The sequence below is a fragment of the Lygodium microphyllum genome, chromosome 8, assembly GCF_053477565.2.
Source record: "Lygodium microphyllum isolate KBCC chromosome 8, Lygodium_microphyllum_v1.1.10, whole genome shotgun sequence".
In the NCBI taxonomy this organism is placed as follows: domain Eukaryota; kingdom Viridiplantae; phylum Streptophyta; class Polypodiopsida; order Schizaeales; family Lygodiaceae; genus Lygodium; species Lygodium microphyllum.
Window position 1 is genome coordinate 5,287,508 of NC_141142.1, and position 7,605 is coordinate 5,295,112.

Consider the following 7,605-nt stretch of genomic DNA (forward strand, 5'->3'; position numbering starts at 1 on the left):
TGGGGGGGGTGGGTTTAGTGGGTTGCAGTGGGGGGAATGGGGGTTAGGGAGGGTTAATGGGGGGTAATGGGGGGTGGGTTAGAGGTGGGTGGGAAGGGGGGTTAGTGGGGGGGTAGTGGGGGGTTTAGAAGGGTGGTTAGTGGTGGCACGTGGAGGGTTTAGAAGGGCAGGTCGTCAACGGCCTATCGACGGCCACGGGCGGCGTGTCGGCGGCTTGCACGGGCTGAAAGCGGAAGGCGGTGCGACGGCGGCAGGCTCGTCAGGCGTCGGCGGCGGGCTCGGCAGGCGGCGAAGAAGACAGAGGACGCGGGGCCAGCAGAGGCGCAGGGCACCACGTGGCATCACAGCGGGGAGGCATGACGTCAGCGAGGGGGAGAGGGGCGCCAGTCGAAGTGGGGACGCGGGCTCCACGGGTTGCACGGGTAGCAGGCGTCAGGCGTCGTCAGCAGCCAAGGCAGTGGGGAGGATGCAAAAGGCGGCAGGGCGCAGGCGACCGGCGACGGGGAGGTCAACGGGAGGCGGCAACGCAGGCGGGCGGCGCACGAGCATAGTCAACGGGCGGCGACGAGGGGAAGAGGAAGGGGAAGGAGGGGAAGGAGAGGAGAGGAGCAGAGAAGGAGGAGGGGAGGGTGAAGGAAATGGAGGAGAAGGAGGAGAAGAGGACGGAAGAGGAGGACACGCAGAGGGAGGGAATGGAGGAGGAGGGGAGGGGGGTACGCAGGGAGAAGAGGGAGAAGAAGGAAAAGGAAGATGGGGAGGGAGAGGAGGGAGATGGAGGTGAAGAAGGAGGAGAAGAGATGGAGGGAGGGAAAGAACGCAGAGGGAGAGGATGACGGTTGGGGGACGGGGAGAGAGAAAGGAGGGTAGGGGGGAGATAGGGGAGGGTGGACATGGGGAGAGGATGGGCAGGGACAAGGGGGGTAGGCAGGGTGGGCGGGCAGGGGTAGGGGAGGGGGGACATGGTCAAGGGGTTGGGGTGGGCAGGGTGGTTGGGCAGGGGCCAAGGGGTTGGGTAGTGTCAAGAGGGGGCGTATCCCCGTCCCGCGCACGGGCGCGGAGCGGGGTAAAAAAAATTTGCCGTGACGGGATTGAAATGACGCGGGGAAGACGGTACAGGTTATGCGGACACGACCGAGGCGCGTGGAGATTCGTAAAATCGAAAAAAGGCACGTTCACGCGCAAAACGGGCGCGAGAAAAAAACGTAAAAATAAAGAAAAATTAATAACTCCCAATCTGGACGTCAAAACGAAATAGCGTAAAAACAAAAAGTGGGCAGGACGGCAGGCGAAAAACAAGAAAAATATATGATGGAGATTTCGGGAGGGGAAAAAGGTGGTCACGTGCAAAAAACACAAAAAACGAACTAAAAACGCAATTAAAAATTAATATCAAAAGATCCGTGCATCGGAACGAGGTGCAGAAAAAAAGGAAAAGGGTACAGAAAGATGTGACCGACAATCCTATCACATCAAAACATAATTCCGACTGAGATAAGACGCGTTCACATGGGAAAAACCCAAAAAACAAAACCGAAAATGGGATCGAAAATTAATATCGGACAAACCGTTCACCGGAAAGACATGCAAGAAGAAGGAAAAATGTCCGCAGGAAGGGGTGGCACAGGGTTATCACGTTAAAACGCAGTTCCGGCAGAAATAGGAGGGGTTCACATGTGAAAAACTCCAAAAATACTCCCGAAAACTCATTTAAAAATTAATAAGTGAAAATCCAGAAGTCGAAAAAGGGTGGAGGAAAAAGGAAAAAGGTGGGGGAAGGCACAGGGGACACGGCTGTCAAATCAAATTGGAATTCCGATGCAAACAGGGCAGGTTCACATGGAAAAATGTCAAAAATACACACGAAAAAGTCGTGAAAACTCGGAAAATTAATAACGGACAAACCGTGTATCGGAATGATGCCGAATAAAAAGGAAAAATGTCAGGGGAAAAGCGCTAGTCAGGGCTATGACATCAGATCACGGTTCCGAAGCAAGAAAAGCGCGTTCACATGGAAAACCGTCTAAATTGCTTAAAATACTTCAAAAATTAATAAATCAAAAACCGTGCACCCGAACAAGGGTAGGTAAAAAGGAAAAATGGACCGTTCAATGGGAGGAACAGGGCTATAAGGTTGGATGGGGACTTTGGTGAACGTAGGGTGCATTCACATGGCAGGACCTCAAAATCAGGGAATGAAGGAAAACTGCAAGGAAACAGCCCCAAGGATGGGTGAAACATAACCGGAAGGGTGGAAAGGGATCCCATTAGGGTAAAAGCAAGTCATGGTATACATGCATGAGCAGGGTAAGGCATATGCAGAGGGGTATGCAATATAGACGCGTCCCCACACTTAAGACCTTAACGGATAGGGTTAACCAAGCAACAGGGACCTAGGACCACGCCACAGATCATCCACTAACTTCCCCACACTTAAAACATGACCGGCACAAAGAAACCAAAGTGTAGGGTTAGAAAAACTTGGCCCGTTTCGTCAAGAATCAAGGTGGAGTGTCGATGGCACGTCCAATGTTGTTGTCGGTGCTGGAGGGACCAAGGCATCTTCTCGGCACACGATCGTCATGGCAGGGACCACGCGGCAGCACCCAGGGAGGTAGCTGATGGAAGGAATCGCAGGAAATTCGTCGATGATGAGGGATACTACACTCAACTCACAATCACTCAATTGAAATGAAAGAACAGTCATTCGCCTCATGACTAATATCACTCGAGGAAGAATGATTAAAAACCCATATCTCATACCCGGTTGAGGAATTGACAAGGGGAAAATGGTGCGAAGGAGTATGCCAGGGTGCACGGTTGATGGTGCATTAGTGCGTCCAAGCCGTCTGGCATAAGTGCAAGGAGAAAGGCAAGGGAGCCTTACAGTGCAGTGCATAGAACAGGGTGATATGTCTTGTGATGATAGCAAAGATCCATCTCGTGGGTACACAGGGAAACGGGAACATACTTGACTCCAAGTGTCGTAACGTCCCTCAAACGCACCTCTCGGTAAGTGATTGAAGAAACTCCGGTCAAACTCAACCCACCCTCTGTCTCACTCTCTGTTGATAGTTACAAGAGGGCAGCCTTTTCCTGAAACCCATTGATATAATCCTCACAGTCACTTGTGCAAAGATTGTATGCCTTGTGCGCATTTGATGGTGCAATTGTGCATCCCGCCCGGTGCCGGCATACGGTGCAAGAAGGAAGGCAAGGGAGCCTTATGGTGTAGTGCACATAAACAAATTGTGCTTTGTGCATTGAGAGGCCCATCCCGTGCGTGCAACACTTCATTCACACGTCTCACCTCTCATTTGATTGGAAGGGAAAAGATTGGTCTCTCGCCCCACCCCCTGTCTCACTCGTTGTTGATAGATACAGAAGGCAACCATACTCACTTCCCCATCTGGTTAGGATGAAAGCTCAAATCACTCGATTGTTTGTCGATGAAGATCGTGTCATCAGTTGTTGAAGAGGCATACCCAGGGAGGTAGCCATCAAATCGATTATTGTATTGGACAGGAACACGTCGTCTGCTAGAGGACAGGTAGTCACTTTGCAGAAAGACCCAGGACACAGCGTACCAAGGGAGGCAGCTTCGGAATTGGATCCTGGGAATATCAATTAATGAATCCACTTTCTAGACTGTTGGGTGTTACCACCTTTTCCACAGCCAGCTTCTCGCCCAAGGGTGTTTACCACCTTTTCTTGGCACGAGGCCTGCTATGACAGGGAATTGCTTCCTTTTCTCTCATAACAGATTTGTTTTGTTTTTTCTTTTTCTTCTTTGTTTTTTTTTTCTTATTTTCCCCTATTCCCGAGGGTGTTTCCACCTTTTCTCGAAGAATAGGTCGGCATGACAGGGACCTAAGTCCTTTTCTCCCATGACCGATATGTTTTTTTTTCTTTTCAATATTGAGCAAGGGAATGGTAGAAAAACCATGTGTCAAAACCAACCTCGCCACTGTCGCTGGTGGAAAATAGAGGATAAGAGATCAAGGCTGGAAGGGGGTTTTGAGGGGACAGAGGGTTGCGCCCTCTTCATCAGAAATGATTGAAGAACGGCTATCAGAAGTAGCATCATAACAAGTACAATGCCGCACCAACGAGGGAAAGGATCAAGTGTCCGTAATTGTCAAGATCCCCAAGGAGGGAAGTACTTCTTCAGGCGATATCCATTGATCAGAAAAGGATCATCAGAGGCATCAACGGTCTGTACTTGGACAGAACCATTAGGGTTGACGGCAAGTACCTTATAGGGGCCCATCCACCGCTGTTGAAGCTTGCCAGGAAACTTGCCAAAGAGTGAATCATAGGCTAGGACCAAATCACCTTCTTTGAACTCTTTGTGCTTGATGAAACTGTCATGGTAAGCCTTACGTCGGGCTTGCGTGGCTTCCATGCACTGTAGAGCCATCCGACGAATTTCGTCCAAACAGTCCAAATGCAGGAGACGGCGTTGTAGTGAATCATCGTCCCCCAAACGCTCTTTGATAGCCACTCTCAAAGAGGGTAGTTCTAGTTCAACAGGAAAAACAGCTTCTGTACCATACACCAACTGGAAAGGTGTCTGTCCCGTTGCTGCTTTATGGGAGGTTCTATACGCCCAGAGGGCCTCTGTAAGTCGATCGTCCCAATCACGACGATGTGCGGCAATTGTTCTTGTCAGAATCGAGCAGAGGATGCGATTGGTGACTTCGACTTGGCCGTTGGCTCTGGGGTAATAAGGAGTGGACTTGCGATGGCGGATCTTATACAACTCTGTCAACTCTTCCATGACTTTGTTGAGGAAATGAGTGCCTCTATCACTTACCAGCTCTAAGGGACTACCAAAACGGGTGATGATATTCTCGTACATGAACAGGGCCACGCTGTTACCATCATCTCGCTTAAGGGCTTTAGCTTCACACCACTTTGTAACATAATCCGTACATACGAGGATGTATCGGTTCTGTTTCCTTCTGGTAGGAGGATCGATTGGACCTACGAAGTCAATGCCCCACTTCTCAAACGGCTTCAACGGAAGGATAGGTTGCAATGGCATGGCACTTGTCTTGGTGGGTTTCCCCATTCTTTGACAAGCATCACATCTGATACAGTAATCATAGGAATCTTTGTGGATGGTAGGCCACCAATGACCTGCTAGCAGAGCCTTCCTGGCTGTAGCTTCTCCTGCAAAGTGACCTCCACATGGCTCGTCATGGCAAGCCTTCAAAACAATCCCAATCTCGTCTCCTGCAACACATCTTTTGAGCACTTCATCTTTGCCTTTTTTGTACAATGCACCGCCTAGAAGGGTGTATGGGGCTGATTCTAGCATGAGCTTCTTCCTTTCCCGACTAGAGATACCAGGAGGGTACTGTTGGGTTGCCAGCAGATTGGCAATGTCTGCATACCAGGGAGTTACAGTCTCTACCAAGAATAGGGAAGCATCAGGGAGGTCTGGATCATCTTGCTCCTCGTCTGCAGTTTGTGGGATACACGACAGATGATTAGCCAGAACATGGGAACGACCGGGCTTAGTAATCACCTCAAAGTCGAACTCCTGGAATAAAAGGACCCATCTCATCAATCGTCCTTTCACATCTGCTTTGTTCATCAAGAAGGACAGGGCCTCATGATCCACATAAAATTTAAAGTGGGTGGATAGGAGGTAATGGCGAAACTTTTCCAAGGCAAACACCATTGCCAAGCACTCCAGCTCGGTCACTGTATAGTTCCATTCCCTATCAGTGACTTTCCGGCTTGCATAATAGATCGGTTGATCCAACTTCGAGGAGCCCTTTTGGTAGAGGACAGCACCTAAACCTTCAATTGATGCATCAGTGTGTACATGGAACTCTTTCGTCCAATCAGGAGGTTGCAGAATGGGTGCCTCTATCAGACACTGCTTCAGAGTGTGGAAGGCTTTGTCACATTCTTCCGTCCAAGTAAACTCTGCATCTTTCCTCAGAGGCTTGTGCAAGGAAGTTGCCTTTGTTGCAAAATGAGCTATGAACCTTCTGTAGTAACCCACATGGCCTAGGAATCCCCTCAACTGTTTGAGGTTGGTGGGTGCTGCCAGAGCTGCGATCTTTTCGATCTTTGCAAGGTCTGTTGATATCCCCTGTGCTGAGACAATGTGGCCCAACAGAACTCCAGAAGAAACCCCAAAGATGCATTTGTCGGGGTTGAGGGAAATCCCATACTCCCGGCATCGGTCAAAGCATTGTTCCAGGTGTTCCCAATGTTCACGGATCAAACTATAGACACAGAAGTCATCCAAATATACCTCAATAAAGTCGTGCAGATGATTTTGAAATGCAGCCATCATGACTCGTTGGAAAGTAGCAGGGGCATTGCAGAGCCCAAATGGCATCACTCGGTAAGCGTAGGTCCCCCATTCTGTGGTGAAGGTTGTTTTGGATTGGTCTTCTTCTGCGATTTGGACTTGGTTGTATCCGCTGAATCCATCCAGAAGAGAATAAAGTTCATGTCCTGCCACTGTGTCCAACAGTTGGTCTGTGAAAGGGATAGGAAAGTGATCCTTCTTTGTCTTGGAATTAAGCTTTCGAAAATCCACACATATTCGCAATTTGCCATTCTTCTTGGGTACAACCACGATGGGTGAAACCCATTCACTATTTGCCACTGGATAGATGAACTCGGCTTCCAGAAGCTTCAACAGCTCCGCTTTCACCAATGTGGAATAATTCGGGTTCATTCGCCTCTGTCGTTGCCGTACTGGCTTGGCATCAGGCTCCAAGTCAATATGATGTTGACATATTGTGGGATCAATCCCCTTTAGGTCTTTGTAAGACCATGCAAACACGTCCAAATTTTCTTTCAACAAGTTGTACAAGGTTGACAACTCCTCTTCTGGGAGACTGCTACCCACCTTCAAGTGGCGTTCAGTGCCTTCTGAATCCACAAAGGTTAGCTGCCTTTCACCTTCCACTTCTCGGATGAAGGTCCCACGGACTGCTTCTGGATACAGATCCGACTCCTTCAAGGGAGTGATGTCCTCTTCTGATGTCGCACTAGAACCAACTTCTTCTTTTGGTGGAGACTTAGGTTGCTCCTTAAGACGTTGGAATGGAATTAGAGTTGTTTCGGGTTTGGTTTCAAGATTAATTACGTCTTGGCTTGAAGACTCATATTCTGAAGATGACACATCCAGGAACGTCACATAACAGGGACCCTCTAATTTATGTTGGGTTTGTCGGACTAGTGCTTGTTGGCACGGTGCATCATCATCATCTTTCTTTGGCAAAAATGGGTTAGGACGGCATGAGCCACTGCTGAAAGACAGCTTGTTCTTCTTAATCCATTTCTTATAAAGGTTTTGCATATGAGAAGATCCATTTACCAGACCAAATGGTACCATCACCATTCTGTCCCACAGCATGAGCTCATCGGCTTCTGATGCTTCTGGAACTTCTTCCTCAAATGTATCCTCTTTAGGTGGAATAGATTCTTTCGGATCACTTTCATAACCTTCTTCGTCCATATCATATCCATCCTCTTCTGTCTCTGTCTCTATCTCTGCGTCTGCTTCTGTCTCTGCTTCTGCTTCTGTAGGAGCTCTGTAATAGAAGAACAGATTCTCTGTCTCCTCTTCTGCCT